The sequence below is a fragment of the Meleagris gallopavo genome, chromosome 25 (assembly GCF_905368555.1).
Source record: "Meleagris gallopavo chromosome 25, MGAL_WU_HG_1.1, whole genome shotgun sequence".
In the NCBI taxonomy this organism is placed as follows: Eukaryota; Metazoa; Chordata; class Aves; order Galliformes; family Phasianidae; genus Meleagris; species Meleagris gallopavo.
Genome location: NC_139428.1, coordinates 4492805 through 4513349, shown reverse-complemented (window position 1 = coordinate 4513349; position 20545 = coordinate 4492805).

Here is a 20545-nt window from a genome sequence, read left to right as displayed (position 1 = left end):
GCAGCTAAGGCTGAGTTGCTCCACCTGATGCCTGCACTGATGGGAAGCTGAGGGCATATTCATGGCCTGTATGGGTTAACTTTCCCCAGGCTGGATCTCAAAGTGTTTATCTGTGATGAGCCAAGCACGTCAGTCGGTGCTGGGGCTCAGCACGATGCTCCCCAGGGCTGTGTTTCTGCTCAGGGAACCATCTGAGGATGCTCTCCCACCCTTCAGCCCAGATGTCCCTGCTCACAGTGGACCTGCCTCTGCTTCGTGTGTGTTTGCAGTGCCCAGGAGGGGGAATTGTTTTAACTTAAGAGGAGAGAATGGCCCTTTAAACCAAGAGCAGCACCAGGGCTTGCTCAGTGCTCGCTGCCCTTTGGCAATGCAGAACTGCAGCCTGTCTTCCCCTCACCTGCTCATTAATCACATCTGTGCCCCAGCAATGCAGACCTGCCCACGGCCTGATTACTTATTGCTTAACAAGTGCATTAGTGTAAATCAAGAAGCGTGTTTCAATTATCTAATAGAAGAATTATTGATCCTCGCTCTCATTCTGAACGTTCGGATGTTCCAGAAGGAGAAAAATATTTGTATATGCTATTAAAAAAAAAAAAAAAGAAAAGGAAAAAAAAAATCTGAAGTGTGCTTTCATGTTTCAATTAGATTGTACCTTGCTGCTGCAAGATGCTTTTGTAGAAGCAGCTGTGGCCCAGCTAAGGGGTATGGAGGCAGCTGCAGTGTGCAGCCTGGTTCTGCTGCTGGTCAGCAGAGTGCATGAAATGACATTCATCCCTTCCCTCTCAGGATGCTGTGTTGAGAAGCCCATGGCCTCTTTTTAAACTCATTGTCCACCGATAAGAGCAGCTGTTCCTCAAAATGTGCAAATCCAATTTAAGTACATTAAATTGAAACAATTTGCTTTTTCGCCTTCCTTGCCCTGCGGTTCCAAAGGCTGGGGGTGTGGGGGAGGGATTCGTGCTTCTTGAAGGCATGACATGAGTGAAAGGAGCCTTAGGCATCTTGCTGATAAAACAAACATCCTGGAGGAGAGTTAATACAAAGTGCAGTTATTCTAAACCTTCTTGCTTTTAGTCCATTGTCCTTTGGTAACTGCGTAAAATGCAGTTGAAGGATGTTCCTATTTCCCTTTGATATAAAACATGGGGCTATTTTAGAAACTTAAAACCCATTCCAAGCTCTTTTCAGCAATTCTTTTTAAGGCAGCACAGTTCAGCTGTCAGTCCCTAGCTCCGCTTTTAATTAAAATAGGTTAGTAGCCTTCACTGACAAGCAAACATCTACAGTAAGTTGCAAACTATAGAGCAATCCTTCTCAGCTTAAGAAGAGTGCCAAACAAAATGTCAGTTGCCACCTCTCTAGGAGGGCTCTGCCTATTTAAGAATAAATATACAAACAAAGCTGTCAGTTGGGAAGCTGCTGATAACCCTTTTCTGGGACGAGGAGCTTAGATCAGACACAAGAGCAGTAGTGCGTAGTTTGTGCTGCTGTAGGCTTTGCAGCCCCGACTTTGTCCTCTGTTGTGGTCTTTATGAGGATGCTTTATGATGTGGGGCAGCCGAGGGGTCCTGGAGCTGATAGTGGCTGATTCAGGATCCCAATCCATCGCAACACTGTGGAGGGAAAGCTGCAGCCCTGCTCACACCTCCCACAGGGGCTGAGATGGAGAGCAGGGAGCAGCCTGTGCCCATTCCTGCAGCGAGGAGCATTGACAAACCAGGGTTTCCCAGCTCCTAAGAGGCACGCGGTGAACCTGTCGCTGCTTTCGTATTTATTGAGCACCTGAAAAACCCTCTGAAAGCAAATAAGATTAAGTCGAATCAAATACGTGGCGCGGAGCAGCAAACTCATGCTGCAGTTTTATAACTGTCACCATTATTAACAAGTTTTTGCTGCCTGGCCCCACTGCTGCTTGCTTTATTTTTCAGTGTTTAAAGTGCCCTGAAGGCCTCGGGGTTAGGAAGCCAGATCTCTTCTCACCCTCTTTGGGGGTCAAGCTGGATTTGAGCTGGATTTGTTAAAGCTGCGTTGACTTCCAAATAAGCAGTGTGATCATTGAATCCTTGCTGCTGGGAATCCTTGCTGCTGGTCTGCAGCAGGAAGCTGGGTTTGGGAGATGTGGTACAGGAGATGCTCTGCTTCAGCGCTGCCTTTGGGTGGGCTGTTATCCAGACGTGGTCCAACGTGGAGCAGGAAAGCTTCCCCCCCGTGCTGAGCATCAGCCTCTTCCCCTACCAGCTGCGAGGGAAGGGATGCTGTCCCCGACTTGCAGATGGAAAGCTGGAGCCCAACAGGTGACCTGATGCTCAGGGTAGCTCCAGATGAACCTGTGCAGTGTGAGCCAGCTCCAAGCCAACCCTAACACTGCCTTGTGCTCTGGATTAATAATTGTGAGGGCTGCCCAGCAGTAATTACACAGCACATTCCTTCCCCCCCCCCCCCCCCCCCTCCCCGCTCGGCACTGCTCTCAGTTGGTAACCCCACAAGAAATTATTCTACACCCCTTTATTGAGCAGAACATCCTCTGCCTCCTCTCCTGAGCTGAGCAATATTGTGAATCCATCCACGTGGGAAGCATGAAGAGAGGACAGCACTTATATCTTTGCAGTCTCCTGTTTGCATACTGTTGTAATTAGGAGGAAGTGATTTTTTTTTTTCGTTAGCCTACAAAAAACACATCACTGTCAAGCAAAATTCATCTCTCTTTAAAAATTGGCTTTTGTCACAAGTTTTGTTGGTTTGTTCTGATCTGGAATGTGGGCAGTGGAGTGAGAGAAATCAATTTTTCCTACCAGGACTAATCATGACCAGTGTGAAATTAAGTTGTCACGCAGTACCCCTAATGTGCATCTCTAAGTGCATGTTAGATTGTTTGCAGGGGCAAATTGCAGAAACCTGGCTCCTCTCTGTCCCTTTCACTTGAATTAGGCTCCGTTGTTGTAAAACACTGAAGGGCAAAATGCAGTGTGACACGTTGACACTGAGGCTGTGCAAAAGTTTCAGTGGAGAGAAGTAGGGCATACAACAGCAATATGAGCTGCTGTGAATCAAGATGCTATTTATGAGCCATTTACTTACTTAGCCTTAAAAATAGTTAGGGCTGTATGAAAATAGGTCTGTGATTGAAATCAAGCCTTTGACATGATGTGATGGGGAAGGGGGTGCCGAAATGCAATCAGTTACTTTGTAAGCAGCCGTGCTGTCTTTGCCAGGAGTGGGGCAGAGGGCTGTGCTGGGCTCAACTCATGGGGTGACAGCATCAGCACCCCAAGCTTGGCAGCAGTGCAGTGCTCTGTGCCCCTCCTCTGAGCCCTGTGGGTCACATCCTGAACCCATCCGTGTGCCATGAAGGCATGGAAGGAGGTGAAGTGGGAGGCTCAGGGGCTGCCAGGAGGAGCGAGGCAGTGATGCTCTCCTTGTGGCCCTGGGTGGTAGGGCAGGAGCAGCCCCTGCCCAAATGGCCGTGAGCAAACTGTGCCATTCTTCTTCACCCACCCTGCAGCAGTGCTCAGAGATGCAGGGAGAAGCAGCAGGATTTAAGCTCATACTTGGAGCTTGTAGGCAGTTAATAAAGAAGAACACTCTGTATGCAGACTGGGAATTGCCCAGTGGCACCTGGGCAGTTTGTTAGCCCCTTCCTAGAGCAGATTCAGAATCATTGCTATGGTGCAATTAAATAAATCTACTATACCAATAAAGCTTAAACCCCATAAAATACAGCAGTTTGGTATTGTGTTTCTGGCTTAAAAAGAAATAGTTTCACAGAAATGGGTCCAGGTGTGTGCATTTGTACCAGAATGGCTCATGAATGCCTGTTGAAAGAGCTGCTGAAATATTTTGGCAGGTATGCTTCTTGGTCCGGGGGATATTGCTGCAGGGAATGGATGTCTTTGAACGGGGTAATGCAGAGAGGTGTGGGCTGAGGGCTGCTTTGGGCAGTGGAGAGGAATTCTGTTAGCAGTGTTGTGGTAGCAACTCAGCTGTGCTCAGTGTGCCCCATGGCGATGTGATGCTGTGCCCCATGGCAATGTGATGCTGTGCCCCATGATGGTGTGCTGCTGGCTGCAGTACAGCTGCTAAGGGGGGACCCAAAGAGGGGAGATGGTCCTGACCCATCTCTTTTCCTAATCTTAGATGCCTATTTTGCTCTATTTTTCTCTTCAATGCACTTGAAACTGGAGGAGCCCAGCACCCATGCAACTGGGAGAGAGCGGTGGCTCTGAACCCAACTTCTGTGATACAAGATGGGATTTATGACCTGTGACCATTTTTCAAATTAAGCTCATTGATTTTTTTTTTGGTTGCTGTTTCATCTCTTTGAAATGCAATCAGTTGCCTGAAGCACCTGGTTTTGCAGGGCTCCCAGGGCAGCCCCACCTCGTGCTCTCAGTGCAGCTCAGCTGTGCTGAACGCTTCCCAGCCACAAGTGGCTGCAGGCTACAGGCTGAGTGCTGCAGCCACGTGGAGAACAGCAGTGCCCTTTGAACAGCCTTTCAGTTTGGCTTTTCTTCTTGTTACAATCAGAAAGACATCAATTAGAATCCTTTGCATGTGGAGGAATGGGGGCTATTCCTACCCACTGCCTAAAGAGGTAAGAAGTGTGCAGTGTTGAAACGCAGTGGCTGCGCATCTCCTTGTTATCATTCTCCTGCATTTACTCAGATCTGTTAGAATTTTTCCAACCCTTTGAGATCCTACAAGGAAAATGCTGTTTATCACCTCCAATTTTCCCAACGAGGTCTGAAAACTCATTAGTACAATAGATGGTGCCATATGTTTCCTTGGAATGTTCTCATGCTGTAACTATTTATGTTTTGTTTTTTTCTTTCTAAAATTGCTTCTCAAATGGTTTGGCTCTACCTATTGTTGCGGAGCCACGTTTATTCCTTCTGTATCCGTGCCTCCTCTTGGTGTAAAGAAGGAAGGAAGCATAAAGCAAAACTTAATCCTTGTCATTCTTTCTGAACAAATGTCTTTGTTTCACGTCCCTGGAGCAACTATTCCTGGAAAATGCTGCAGGTAGGAGAGCAAGGAGCCGTGCACTGAGCGCCATGGAGGTCAGCTTGTGGTGCAGAGGAAGCAGGAGGCTGTGACTGTGGGTTCCTCTGTTCCCTTGGCCCTGAAAGCTCCACACTGGGAAGTTCCATGGGTTGGGAACAGCCCCTCAGTTGGTCGTGGTGCTGTGGTCATGAGTTCACCCAAAATATTGACTTTGGGCCAATTTGATGCTTTTTAGGGCAAAAAAAATGCCATTTCCCAGATGAGAGACTGAAGTTCCATGGTAGATATCCATGAGAGCCTGCTTACGTTTTCCATTATTTATTTTAATATTATTATTCCTGCTGTACTCTAAACAAGTCTTCTTCCCTGCTGTTTCATGTCCTCATTGCGTCTGCTTTCTGGAAGAGCAACTCGAGGGCAAAATATTTACTTTCAAATCAACTCAGAGGTGGAAACTGTGTTCTTGGTTTGCATCTGCAGGATGGGTGATGGCTCTCTGAGCTGTGCCTCACAGCTGCCTTGAGTTTTGGTGTCTAATCCATTTGGATCAGTTGGATGTTAGGAAATGAGGCATTTGGATCATTTGGGTGTTAGTTTGGATTTTAGGAAAGGTTTCTTCTCTGAAAGAGCAGTGATGCATTGGCACAGATTGCCCAGGTGGGTCACCATCCGCAGTAATGTTCCAGAACCACTGGGGCTGGGGGATGTCAGTGGGTTGGAGTGGGATGTGGGGATCCGAGAGCTCTTCTCCAATCTCAGTAATCGTCTGACTCTATGAGAAGGAATCATAACGCAGTGAGTGAGTCAGCGCTGCCAGCAGTTGGGTGAGAACAGTGCTTCCCTTCTGAAGTGGGTGATGGCAGCAAAACTGCCACTTCTTCCCATGGGGGACAAGGTGATCATAACTAATAACCCAGACTGGCTGTGTCAGAGCTGACAGCCCAGAGCACTGCCAGGCATTCTGATGAGCGCCGTGCTGCTTTCCCTTTGTCTGCAGAGGTATCAGTGGTTAACAGCAGTGAAAATTGAAATGATGGTTGTGGGTTAGCTAAAAATCTGTACACGTGATGGATGCTGTGCCCACTTCCAGAGAAGCCAAAGATCCTTAGACCCCAGGTTTCTTTCAAGATCATGAGCTTCCCATCAAGCTAGCAAGGATTGCTTGCCAAGTGACACTTTTGAGATGAGAGGAGCAGGATTCTCACTCTGCATGAGCCGAGCTGGTTGGATCGTGCCCTGCTTTCATCCTTTTCTTTGAGATCTCCCAGGCTGGTGGCAGGGCAGCAGTTCTCAAGTAGCTCTTCCTTTGCCGTGGCTTTGTGGATATAAATACCAGCTCCTTGTTCCATTTCTTGTGCATCACTTCTTTTCCTACGCTACTCAAAAGGACAAAAGGAGTTTAGAGCTTTCTGAGCTTGGAATTTAGAGGTTTTGCTTGGTGTGGCATTGCTGGGTGGTTTTTTTTCCGGCTCTCTTTGTGTTGAAAATAGATTTCCATTACCAAAGTTGGGATTTGGAGGAAGAAGAGGAATGGTGGTGAAAGCTGGAGGGGATTTAACATGCATGTGTGACACTGTAGCTGATATGACGTTCATGTCTGGGCTTTCAGATGAATCCCACATGGTCAGTTGGTTCTCAGTGTCTCTGCCCAGCCTTCCTCGTTAGCTGGAGGTTTAGTGGAGCACTGCCTTCCTGCTGACTGCAACGTGGCTGTGCTTGTTGCTGCCCCTCTCCCCCCATCCCTCCCTCTGGCTTCCGTTTCCATTTGGAATATATATGGGATGAGAGGCATGCGTGACTCGAGGGAGCAGGGAGGATTTATGGCCAGCAGACAGTGTTTAGTACAGATGTGCAGAGCAGCAGCTATCAGCTGCCAACAAAACCTCTGGAGATATACATCACAGGAGAAAGTTGTCAGCAATTTATTTTCAGAGGGCTAAACTTCACCCATTTTTTAATAGAAGAGGAGTCTGAGGGACCACAGAGGGAATAAATCATTTAGACTCATGGGAGACTTTTAGCTTCTTTCCAGAGCAAGTGTTACTACCTTTTTCCCTTTGCAACAGGTAGAGCATTCATTTTTTAACCACTGAAACAAATATTCTTATCTGGGAAGGACTTAGAGAATAAAATAATAGATTTTTCTTTCCAAGAAAGTTTCAGACGTTCCCCAGAGGAAGAAACCAAATGCTCAGATAGAGGTCTGGTTGATCTCATAGGCGTGTGGTTGCTTCCTTATGGTCCCCCCAGCGTTTTGCTGTGCAGTTGGTCTGTTGGCCACAGTGGGGAAACCCAGTTCATGGGAGAGATGGAGCACAGCAACATCGTGGGGTGGATGTCCTGGTGATTGGCAGCTGAATCAATAATATTTTAACAAGTCTCCATCAGGAAAGGATGGATTATATATTCATGTTGCTTACAGTAAGGCACGTGCTTGAGTCCAGTGCTACTGTGCATTGTCTGAATGGCACACACGAGTGTCCAGCAGTGGCCTGTGCTGCTCAGCAAAGTTCAGTGCGGTCACTTCCACCATCTCCATCACTTTGTGTCATTCTGCTTCTCCAATGCAAAGTGCAATGTGTGGTTGGAGCTGCTGGAAGGTGTGCCATGGCAGCAGCAGGGCTCCGGGTGGGAGCAGTCTGGGTGCTGGGGAGATAAAGCACTGGAGCAGTCGGTGCAGAAAAATTCCACTCTGTTATCTGTCTCTTTATTGCACTTTCCTCTGTGGCCATGATGGGATTAGTGATATTTCCATTTGTCTGCTTTATGTATTTTGTTTTCCCTTCCTTTGAAAAATGAGTACGGAATGAAAAGTTTGTCAGGCCTCAGAGTTCAGCAAAACTCTCTCTGGAATTAATTTCAGACTGCAGAATGTGAGGCAGCACCTAGAATAAAAGCCATTTGATTAAACTTTTGTTTTTATATAAGAAAACAGTTATTTCTGTTTGGTGGGTGTAGGACACAGGACTCTGTGGGGAAAGCAGCATTTCTATTTGTTGGATGTCTGAAGACTTAAAGCAGCAGTAAGTGGGAAGCTGAGGAAACAGAAGTTTTGCTGCTGATGATTGTTCTCTAAAAATGAGAAATTCTGTGGTGAGATGTGGAGCACCGGGAGCAGAGCATCATCCCTGTCTGGACATTGAGCAGGTCGGATCTGGTATGAAATGGCCCTCCTGATTTCATCATCCCCTGTGCAGAGTCTCTCCAAGCCTCGATCTGATTGAAAGGGTTTGTTCTGACACCTGCTGCAATCAGAGCAAAGGCTGCTACATGAAATCAATGCCAGGCACGGAGGCTGTGCTGCATGCTCCTGCATCTCTCATCCTGGGTTCCACTCCCTCCTGGTTGTGACTTCTGCTCGCTGCCCTGGAGATGCTCCCATTCTGGAGTGCTCTGCCCTCCCACCCCATGACTTCTGTAGCTGGATCAGTGCAGCGATGCCCACAGGGATCCCACCAGGTCTCACTGCCTCCTCCTGGCACTGTGTGGCTCACGCTGCAGCTTCCAGGAGCACGGTGTGCCCACGAGAGCTGAATGCTCCTCCTCAGGGCTGCGCAGGATGCAGGAGGCAGAGGAAGTGGCCTTAAAGAATCACAATCATGGAATCCTTTGAGTTGGAAGGGACCTTTTAAAGGCCACCTGATGCAACCCGCCTGCAACGGGCAGGGACATCCACAGCCCGATCAGCATAAAGTAAATCAGCCAAGTAAAATATTCATCAAACAGGTCCTTAGGGAGATGCCATCACATTCATCTCCCTCCCAGCTGAGCTATCTGGAGGTCTCTGCTGCTGGTTAACAGATCCAATAGGCAGACCTCAGTGTACCACTGAGTCTTTTGTTACATTCGTGGGGCTGCTGAGCCCCCACCATAACATGAAGTTACTGGGATGCCTCAGCACCAAACGCTGTATGTGGATAGGTCCAGGCGCACAGTGCCAGCCTCTTGTCCAAAATCGTTGTGAACATCTGCTTCTTTCAATAATCAGAGCAGGGGATCAGCAGTACTGCAGCACTGTGACCTGTTGGGAGCAAAGAGCTGGAGGAGAGGCGTGGGATTCTCCAGATTGGGTTGCACAAAGGGGATTCATGTCTTGTTTTCTGTAATGGCTGCAATATGCTCCGAGATCCTCCCGCTGAGGTTCCACGTAGCATTTACAGTCATCAGGTCAGTCCTGCTTACCATACCCTGCTTGAGCTCCAGCTGCCCTGGCTGTGCTCAGCCTACTTCAGATCAGCTGGAAGGAGCTCCCACGAGAGCTGTGAGGTCTGCGTGTGGGATTACAGGGCTTTCACATTCGTAAGGTGGTGGCAGTGGTTCTATGGAGCTTAATGGAGCCAATGCTTGTAAATTAGGATATTTTTAATTTCTGGAGGTAAGGCTCCCCTGGGAAAGTGCGTTTGCTGTTGTGAGGCTTAGAGGTAATTATAATCTCCTTTTTGACACTGCACTGTTGGGAATGAATGCCAGCATTTCCATTCCAGGGTTTATTTGATTATTTTTCTCATTTTGCAGAACATTATTGCATTAACCCGCCACTCCTCAATCCTTATCCTACCATGGTATTTATGCATGAGAGGAACTGTGCTCTGAAAGGAACATCAAACTGAAGAATGCTCCATGATGATAGAAAGGCTTCTGTTTATCCTGTGGCTTTGGAATAAGAGCTTATTTTTGGCTTTAGTAGCAAATGCAGCCTCATTTGGATCCAAAAGGCAATCTGATCCTTCATCTACAAATTGCAGATCTTTATTGAGGGCTGACAGTACTCAGACGAGGTCTTGGGGGTTATTTCATTTGTTTCTGTAGGGTTTGTTTTCACAGCATATCATAGACAGAGGGATAAAACGTGTTTCCAATGCAAAAATAAATAAATGAAGTCATTACAGAATTGGGCAACTTGGTTTCTTCCCACACCTGCGTGCCCTTCGTGCCCTTGGTGGTACAGCCTTCATCCTCAGGCAGTGCCACCCCTTCCAGCTGGGGCTGTGTGAGCAGGAAATCCCCAACCCATCCCTCCCACAGAGCTCAGTGCTGCTGTCGGCTGTGGGACTTCAGCCACCCACCCTTCTGTAGATGTCAGCTATCAGTGCCCTCTGTGTGGCTGCAACAACAAAAGGTGCTTTTCCCTCATCTTGGAAGAGGTCCAACCAATGCCATTTCCACTTCTTTTTCCTTACCTTTTCTTCCGGTCTCTTAAACATTGACCTGACTGCAGTTCAGTTTCTGGCTCATTCTTCTAGTCCATACAATATGTGATTTTGTTTGCTTGCTTGCTTTTAATTAAATCTCATCACTTGAAAAATCCCAAGGAAGAGCTTGCAGATCTTTTAATTTGATTTTTTTATTTTCATTAAGCTGAAGCTGACATGACAAGTTTCCAAAAGCCTCTGCTAAACACACCTTGCTTCCATGCAGTGCTTTTCTGCATGGGGGTCCCATTCCTGCCCTGGGGAGGGGATGGGATGGAGATGTCCAGCTGGCTTCAATGGCTGCAGATCTGCCTCGGTCTTTGTTGCTGGGATTGCATTCCCTCCTTGTCACAATGAAATACTCTATTTTATGGAGTCTGCACAGCCTTCTTTTGAGTTCTAGTCCTCAGACGTGGTTTTGGCACACAAAGCCAAAGGAAGAAGATTCCTCATACAGTACAGGCAATTCTTCTTGGACCTTATGAAATTAATTATTTTCTATCCCATAACTGAAACTTATAACTCAGTGTAATTGGCAGGGAATTCCCACAGTAACAGTCACACAGCCTGTTATTGTTTCTGCTACTACTCCACTGTGGGAATGCTGGAAAAACAGCCTCCCGTTCTGGTGTTTACTGGCAAATGTACAAATAAATCACACCAGCTTGTACAATAAGCTCAGCAATAAGTAATTTCTTCTTCTTTCAGAGTGTTTAAACTGTTGCAGGTGCGAGAAGGACAGAGACAGGCAGGTTTTGTGCTGCCCGTTCAGCAGGGATTGTGATGTGCAGCTTAGGAGAGATGGATGGATTGGGAAGAGTTGGTTCTTTGGCTCCGGAGCCCCACAGTCTGCACTGTGCTCACGGCTCACCTGGCTCCTGGAGCACTCAGGGCTGTGTCAGAGCTCCAGCTGTAGAGGTGCCCTTCCAGCTGAGCCCCACAGAGCTGCTTTGCTGTGCAAGAGCTGAGTTCAGAGCTCACCCTGGGGCTGCAGCTGACGTTCGGTCTCACAAGCCCTCCAGCAGCATGATGTATTAAGATATTTTTTTCCTATCTGCCTCTAATTTCTGCCTATGTTTCTCCCAGGTGGAGTCTACAGTGACAAGCTCAGCAGAGCAATGCATCTGTAAACACTAACAGCCTTGCCATCTTGCCATGTTCCTGCTCAGTGCTGTTTCTAGCTGAGGCTGCAACACAGTCAGGGAAGGGAAGGGATAGCAGAGCGTTGCTTAATTTCAGCCTTGGGAGCTCTGTGATGGAACAACCAAGGGAAACAGCAAAGCAAGAGACCACTGATGGATGTGGAATCTCCACGTGTTTCGTGGGTGGCTGAGGAAACCACTCCAGTGTACACTTCAGCAGTACATCTCAGGATGCATCAGCAGCTGGAGCAAGCTGGGCTCATGTGCAATGGAAATACAGACAGTTTATGAATCATAGAATCACTGAGGGTGGAGAAAACCTCTCAGAGAAGATCTCAGAAAAGAATTTTTTCCTGATATCCAACCTGAGCTAGAGGATGGGGATCTGACCCATTGATAATAAGATCTACAGTTCATCTGATATGTTTCACATATGCACTGCCTGGAGCTGGAGTGGACTTAAGCACATACTTCACATTTAGGATGTAAATGTTTTGCAGAATCATGGAATCATACATTTTGAGTTGCTGAGTATCAATTTGGACTTCCCTGTACCCTTTTTTTTTTATTCTATAAGGAGAGTGATTCAATAGAAGAGTCATCTTTGTGGAAGAAGATGTCCTGATAAGAGCTTTAGGGCTTTTAGTATGAAACCACAGTAATCCTGGAAAGAATATTAACAAACCTGTAATTTTAGGGGATTGCTGAATTTATTTTTCTATCTGTTTAGGTCATTCAGCCTGGAAGCATCCCCAGAGGATGCTGTAGAATGGCATTTGTGTGACTCTGTGGAAGGGAAGGCACTTCTGATCCAGTGCTGCTCAAACGTGCTACATCTGAAGTGTTTATCTTCACCAGAAGCACGTGCCTGTATTGCCCTCCTATCGCTCTCATGTCTGCTGGTATTGAACAAAGCTTAGTTTTGAACCAGAACATCTTGTTTGGGATTCATTCGAACTTTGTTAAAGCCAGCACATGGGGATTCTTCCTCTCTTTGCTTGCAGAGACCTGGTTTTACCTCCCCTTGACTCCAGGATGCCAATTAGGTAGCCCAAAGCAGGGAGGGCTGTGGATGCTATTGATTAGGGCTCTAATTGCTTATCTCTCCCTGCTGTCCAAGCGAAATGGGCTGTATGGAGATGGACTGAGTGAAATAGAGATGTGGCTGCCTGCCACTCAGATTGCAGCACGCGTTGTTCCTCACCATGAGGGCAACAGGGCTGTTTTTGAGCTTGTTTCCCAGCGGTGTCAGCTTTGTCTCAGTGCCTCCCCAAGCTCACTGCTCCCAGTGATGCTCTGTGTCGTGCTCAGCCAAGGGAGGGCAGCCAGCTGCTGTGCACGCGTTCACTGCAATGAACACCTTTTCAACAGTGCTGCAACAGGAGGTAAATTATTTGGTAATCAATTCCCTTCCAGCTTAGAAGCAACGTTTGGCAATGTCAAGGCATTGCATGATAGTAAGTGGACAACCCGAGAGCCGAGGCTTTGAGAAAACTGCTCCTGTAATTCTGGGCTGGGGGAGCTTGGGGCTATTGAGAGCCAGGAGGCACTGGGAAAACAAGACAAGCAATTTGTTCCTCACTGCAGGAAACATCGCCTCCCTGGGAGGAAGGAGATGACTACAGAGTTGTCTAATTGAGCAGGCAAATGTTTAGTGATGTTTGCAAAAGGATTTCATGTCCTTGTTTGAGAGAACCCGAACTGACCTGTGAAAGGAGGAGAAGGCTGAATGTCACTGGAGTCCCTGCACAGAATGGAATGACCCGGCTGTGCCCAGGATGAAGCATGGCTTCAGAGAGCTGGCACTCTGCTTGGGCTGGATTTCATTAGGATGGGATGATTATTGTGTTGTAAAGAGTCAAACAGGGTCAATTTAACGTTAAGGTCTGTGAAGCACAAGATCAAGCCAACCTCAGGACTGTATCAGACTTTTCTCTAAGAAAAAATTCTGGTCTAAATACCAATGTCTTGAGCTCTAGGCTTCAGCCCTGCAGGTGGTCAAAGCCAACATCAGCCCCTTCTGCACAACAGGTTGGTGCAGCAAAGGGGATTCACGTTCATCACTGCAATGTCAGGGCTTCTTCCAGGAGTACAGCTGGGCCCATGGCTCCTCGAGTGCATCTGTTGTGCTTCTCTTCTCTTTTCCAATGGAAAACTGGCTGCAAACACCAGAGCATATTTTTGTGGGTGGGGGTATGCTGGGGAAATCCCACACTGCTTGATCTCTGAGACAGAGAAGACTGGGGGAAGCTCCTGCTGCGCTGCCCAGAGGTGCAGCACGTCTGGAAGGAGCGCTGGCATCCCTTGGGAGATGCTCTAAAGAAAGGAGCTTCTGTATGAAATTGAGGAGAGCAGATGTTCTTGAGGCAGCAGTGCACATACAAGGGATTGAAGGTGATAAAACTGTTTGCAGGTAATTTTTTCCATTTTCACATCAGATCTGGATATTTATACCCTATCTACACACATGTAATCTCCCATTGTGGCTGTGCATTAGCGTTGCCCATTACTTCAAGCTTGGGCCCTTGAAATTTCCTTTTCTCAATGCAGCTTGGTCCTCTGTTTCCATTCCAGTCATATCACACCAGGTTGTTTTTTTTTCCTGAGGTCACTGTTAGTGCCTCAGAATCCCCCTAACTCAGTGCTCACAAAGCTTGTGAATAAAGAGCTCTCTCTGAGGAGCTGCTGAGCCAAGTGGCCACGGCCAAGTGAGCATGGACCTGAAGGGGCATTTCCATCCCATGATTAACTGCCTGTGCCGGAGCTGCTCTGAGCACAACATGCTTGGCTTCAGACGCAGACAGAGGCACAGCCCAACCTTATTTATCTCGTTTTCACATCTAGATAGTCCCAGAAAACCCACTGAGGATTATGACAAGATAAGCAAGTTTTAAACATATGTAGAAAATGAAAACCGGAGTATTCCTTTGCAGCAGACAAAAGCTGGAAACTCTTAGTAATAACAAGCACATTTTTGAGATTTTTTTCCTTGTGTCACCTATTCTTACTTATGTTTTTCCTAGGGAAAAAAAAAAAAAAGAAATTGGTTTTGGAAGCCTCTGTCAGTAGAAAGGCCACATCGATCTCTGGAAGTATTTTTAACTTTTTCCTTTCTGGCCATCCATCATGCAGTGGGACATCGGCTCGGCTCTGTTCTGATGTGCCTGAGCTGCAGAGGGATGGAGCTGAGCAGAGGGCACCCTCAGGCAGCCTGGGGGTGTGGAGGCATGGAGTTGTTCCTTGCTGGGTGCTGGTAGCATGTGGGAGCTGTAATTAAAAGCTGGGACTGAGGAGTGTGGTACATAAACAGACAAACAAGCAAACAGGAGCTCCTAAGGGAAGCTTTTTTTGATTAATTAATATCCAGAGAGCATGGGGCCATCAGCTGAAGGAGCAAAGCAGGCGAAGCAAATCACTTTGCACCTTCTGTTCAAGATCATTTGGTGCCCATGCAGGTTTTTTGGGTGACAGAGTGCTGTTTGTTCCCTGTTCCACATCCATTTCCTTTCTGCCCCTTCCCAGCTGCAGGCAGCGGTTCCCAAATTTGGTCAGGGAGTCCCAACTGAAGGAGCTCTGTACTCTGAATCATCCCTCCGAGCGTGAGCAAAAATCCGGGCACTACTCCTGCTCTGTTGTTTGCACGCTCCAACATGCAATAGAAACCTTCCTGAGCCAAAGGGAGCACTGAGCATCTTCTCGATGGCCATCACTGGGGACACATCAGCCAGCAGGGGGTGCTGGGATTACCCAGGGCTCAGGGAGACAGAGAGCGAAACGGATGCTTAGTGTGGATCCTGGTGGAAGATTGCTGTGAGACAAGCCCAGTGCTGTAAGGCACATTTTGTCTTGAGGGAGTGTGTGAACTAAATCAACCCGAGGCTGAAGAAGCCACAGGAAATCAGAATCAAATCAGCAAGAAGCTGAAGAGAGCACGGCAAAAAGAAAAACACCCCCGTTCACCAGCTTGGAATTGGAGAAAATGGGCTGGATGGCAGCAGCAGCAAAGAATCTTCACTTTTCTTATAAGCAGCAAAATCTGGAGTGGCAGAGGTGCTTCATTTCCTCTCTGACAATAAACACAGTGAAGAGTCAGTGTGGGGAGCAACGCGTTGTGTGCTTGAATCTCTCTGATATGTCACAATACACCGCGCTTCGTGTATGGTCAAAAGAAAAATGTTATTCCTCTGAAGATCTCAGCTCTTTTCAAAGTCGCCTTCTTGCAGTTCTTCTGAGTCACAAAGTGAGAGGGGAGGTCAGGCTGCCAAGCTGGTGCTGTGCTGAGCAATGGAAGGAGCGGGATGCTGGGAAGCTGCTGGCTTTCTGTGCCTGCCCTGAGCCGTGCTCTGAGCACCCTGAGCTGCCAGCAGTTTATTCCAAAGGTTCACTTTATGCCATGCAGGCTGCTGGCATATGCACACGCATGCAGCAGGCGTTCGTTGGAGCTGGCAAGATGGAAAAATAACGGTGTCCTCAGGGAAAACAGATACTCCCTCGTTGGTACCTTCCTTCCCTCTGCTGGCAGCTTCTCTGCACACATCACAGCTCTCAGCCTGCTGCCCCCGAGAGCCAGAGAGAAAGATAAAACATTCCCATCACAGTGATGTTATTTTCCTTTCAAAGTTCTCTCTCGCTTTCATATATGGTTGTTGATATAGAAAGCTGTGGATGTCACAGATCAGGATATATAGATAGAGATGTGCAGCTGAGTGCGGCAGCAGGGTGTCTCTTCTCCATCTCAAAGTCTGATCCCTCTCCTCTGCCCTCAGTTTGATTTCCTGCCCTCTCTGACACCTTCTCAGGTTTGGAGGTTGTGTAGGATCCAAACCTTCATTTCCAATGAGTTTATGGGATCTCAGCCCACAGCAGAGAACTCATTAGTAAAATCAGCACTGGAGAACATCTGTTGATTACAGACAGTGTCAGCACGTGTCATGTCCAGGGGACCAAGCTGCCTTCATGCAAAGGCTTTTCTCCCTGGAGATGCAATATTCATTGGGTTTATCATGCTGACCCCACAGAGAGAGACCAGAGTACCCAGCTCTGCTCATGTGCAGCCCCATCCAGCAGTTCGACCATCCCCTCTTGCATAGGTGCAACTCAAAATGATGGGGTTTATGTTATTGCTGTATTCTTATGCTAGGTGCAAGCAGAACCAACAGCACCAGGCTCAGCAGGGTTCTTAGCTCAGCATGGCGAGAGGATGCCCCATCTATGGAGGCATCCAAAGTCAGGTGGGTTGGGGCTCTGAGCACCCAGACTGAGCTGTGGGTGTCCCTGCTCACTGCAGGGGAGTCGGACCAAATGACCATTAAAGGTCCCTTCTAAGTCAAACAATTGGATGATTCTGCGTTTCTGTGAGGGTGTGAGATGGGGTTGGGTGGCACTGCCCCATTGGAGCAGCTCAGTGCCAGGTCCCTCCGGGCTCCTCCTGCAGCACCAGCAGCACCGATACATTCCTGCTGCGAGGCTGAAGCACGTACAGCTGGGAGCTGGCAAGGCTCAGCTGCTCTCTCCTTGTTTCATGTTTAATTAGCTGGCGTGGGAAGGATGGATTGGATAGAACAAGGAAGCAGGAGGGAGAAGGAAGGTTAATCTATCCTCTAGCCTTGCTATTCCTTCTTCCTTGTGATCTTGTGAAGCAAGGAGATGATGTGTCCTTTGAAGTGCAAAGCAGTCCCCATCCTTCTCCCCAAAGTGGCTGCCTGTTCCTCCTCCTCGTCTCCCTCCTCCTCCTCCTCCTCCTCCTCCTCCTCCTCCCTCAGCCCTGTCCGGCTGTGGCTGCAAAGTGCTGCTGATGGTTGGAGCTGTGCTGGCAGGGAGGATGGCGAGCTGGGATCAGGACTCCTGATCCTGCATCCTCTGAGCACCAACATCCTGGGGATATCAGGAGCAGAAGGAGGGCAGCTGTGGCACGGTGTAACAAGCAGCCCTTTGGCCAGGACCCGTGTTCTCCCCGAGTCCTGTAATTGAATTGTTTTAATATTAATATCTTCTCTGGAGCTCTGCTGACGGGAGGAAGGGAGAGATGCTCCTTCCAAAATAGTCTTAAGCTAATGCAGAGAGTATGAATAAATCTCTCAGAGATTATAGCCTCTGGAAAGCTCCTGTGAATATCAGAAAGACATCCTCACTGCTACGGGAGGTTTGATTGAATTACAAATTTGAGGCAACTCCAAAGCAAAACTGATTAAGTCTTTTCTTTTCCGCTCTCTCTTGTTGTGGCTTTTTAAAGTACCAAAGCTTTTTTAATAGTTAGAACCCTTCCGGTCCTATTTGTAAGTAATTATAATTGGCACCCTGTCCACATAGATGGTTGGGCATAAAGCAGAAAGCTTGCAAGGACCGAGGCCATTATGAGAAGCGTTATCGCTTGTTATCTCCAAGGCAGAGTCACAGTCAGCAATAGAGGGAATCCTGCATCTCAGAGCTCTTCCATCAGTCTTTGCCATGAGGTTTTTCCACCAAAAGCCACGTACCAGAGCACAGAGGAGAAGAGGAGGGTCTCATCCGTGCTCTGCCCAGCGATGGGCACAATGGATGGACATTGCACCACTTGCCAGACCCTAACATCCTACTTTGTGAAACACTGTTGGTGTGTGGATGCAGTAAAATTCACCTCATTCAGTTGTCTCCTATTATACCAGAGATTAAAGAAGGAAGAAAAACAACAAAGAGAAAGAAGAGCATTGTAAGACAGAAGCTTTGCGTCTCTTGCAGAGCTGTCTGTAGGAAGCAGACAGCCGTGGTCTTTACCAGCCCATGACAAGTGATTTTTCCTACAATCAAATGGGAGAACATGCTCTGTTAGGCTTATAATTGATAATATACCACTGTTGAAATATGCCTGTCAGTTCTGCGGGTAGATAAAATTATATCATTGATATTTCATAACAATTTTCTCAGGCAGCATCTGAAGCCATGTCCTCCCCTTAGCAGATAAAAGTTGGGCAGGAAGACATGCCGGCAGGATCCAGCCTCTGTTCTGGAGGGAGGGAACCAGCTGCAAACCCCTGGCTGTTGGGGCTCGGCTCTGCACATCACACGCCTGTTTGAAGCCTCTCCCAGGGCCTGGCAGACACATCGCAGCTCGCTATGGAGATGTCTGTATCACAGAGGGGTTAAAATAATGAATAGGGAAATTGGGATGATCTAACCCAAGCCGTAACGCTGGCTTTTTAAACAGAGAAGGCAATTAGCTCTTGGACGTTTCAGAAAGCGCTGTGATTGATCCTTTCCTCCCTGGGAGTGCAGTGAAGGGGACTGCAGGTGTTGGGGAAGATGCTGCTGGGAGCAGCTGGGCTTTGGGAGTGGAGAAGGAGCACCTGTGGGACACATCTGGAAGCAAATCATCGAATCATCGAATATCCCAAGTTAGAAAGGATCCAGATGGGCTCTGATGGCAGCACACAGTCCTTAGGGTGGCTGCTGGGAGAGGGCTGTGGCTGCCTTTGAGATCACGGAGCTGAAGGTGGCTCAGGTCTCTCCATCTCAGAGTGCCAGGCCATTCAGAAGCCCAAGAAATCAGAAATATTCTTTTTGGATGTATTTTTGAAAAGTGCTTTGGAAGAAAACCTGGGGCTGAGCAGGCAGGGAGCCCCGGGCTGCCCACCATCACCACCTCCTTGCTCTGCTCCTTGTCCTGCTGCTCAGCTCCACTGTCCAGCTTGGGTGTGGGAAAGGACACAGCAGCCTCTGCTTCTTCAGTCCCCACTTCCTCTCTCTTCCTTTCTCCTTCCTTCCTTCTCAGACTGATGGTAAGAGCAGTCACGTGGAATCATAGGCTCAAATCCCATCACCTATTTTGCTGTTCTGAGCAATCTGTGCCCGCCCCGATGGGCGCTGAGCACCACCACCCCTCTGCACCCAATCCGTGGGTGATTGGGACAGGGATGTGCTGTCTGCTGCTCACCCATTAACCCCAATTAGCACCTACATGGAGGCTGGGGCATCCTGGCATTGGCACTTTGAGTGCTGCATCTCCTTCCCATTCGTTAGCGCTATTGACTAACATTTGGAGTCAAATTAAAGGCATGTAGCTAATAGTAGAATTCTGAATTCCCTTCAGGGTTGGCTGCACTGAGTGAAATTAAAGTTCCCGACATCCCCGCTCCCCTTCCCCTTTCCTAATTAGCCCTTCCCGACTCTTAGAGGTTGACATTTAAAATGAACTCAGCTAAAATGAGTATTTTTGTAAGCATGGTATTCAGTGCCATAACAGGACAAAAGAAAGGGACAACCTCTGACATAGGGGGCAGCAGGAGGGGACACGGTGACACGTCCTGGGCTGTTTGGGGCCATCTGTCCCCTCTGCCATAGGAACACTGCTTCGCTGGTATCACTGCCCTGGTGTGTGAGCTGCAACCTGGGAGGGGGCCACAAAGGTCCCTAAAATCGATGCATTAAGAGGATTTGTGGCTTTTCTGAGTCCCTTCATGAGAGATTTCTCCCTGCAAGATACAAGAAGCAGCAAATTGTGGGCTAAGTCTGCAAATCCACTGCTGACACTTGGGACTTGGCTGACTCTGCTGAGCAAAACGAGGAGTGGAAAGACATGAGCCTTAGCAGCAGTGGGTGACCACGCTGCCCGACTCCTAAACCCCCAATCTGGGGACTTTGGGTGGGTTTAAGTAAGGATGGATCTAATACTAATAGCTGGTACTTATATATGCTTTATCTTCAACACACTGTACAAACATTAATTACAGACACAGAGAGTGCCTGCAGATGCATCGCTGCAGATGCCACAGCTTTGCTTTAGGGCCGTGCATGCTTTTTGCTGACAGCTTCAGCTCTGCTTCCTCCTCCTGGAGAGGTGCTACCTCCTGGGCTTGGACAATTTGCTCTGAGCAAGGCAGAAGATGCGTAATTGAGTCCTGCATGGATGGTCATATCCCACACATTTGTCTTTGTTCCTCTTTTGGGGAACACTGCACTCCCTACAATTCGCAGGCGATGCAGAGATGAAAACTGCCCCTCTGCTCCTCCAGATGGAACCAAGCACCTCGTGCTGCACGGCGCTGCTGCCTGCGGGATGCTGAGTGCTGGGGGTGCTCCATGCCCGCCTGCACGGGGTGGGGAGGAGGCAGCAGCCACACGGATGGGCTGGCTCTGCCTTCACAGCCTTTCCCCATCTCTGACCACATGCCGGACATGCAAAAGATCCCTGTTTCCTTGGAAACGGGTTCTTTCTGCATGTGCTGCAGTGAG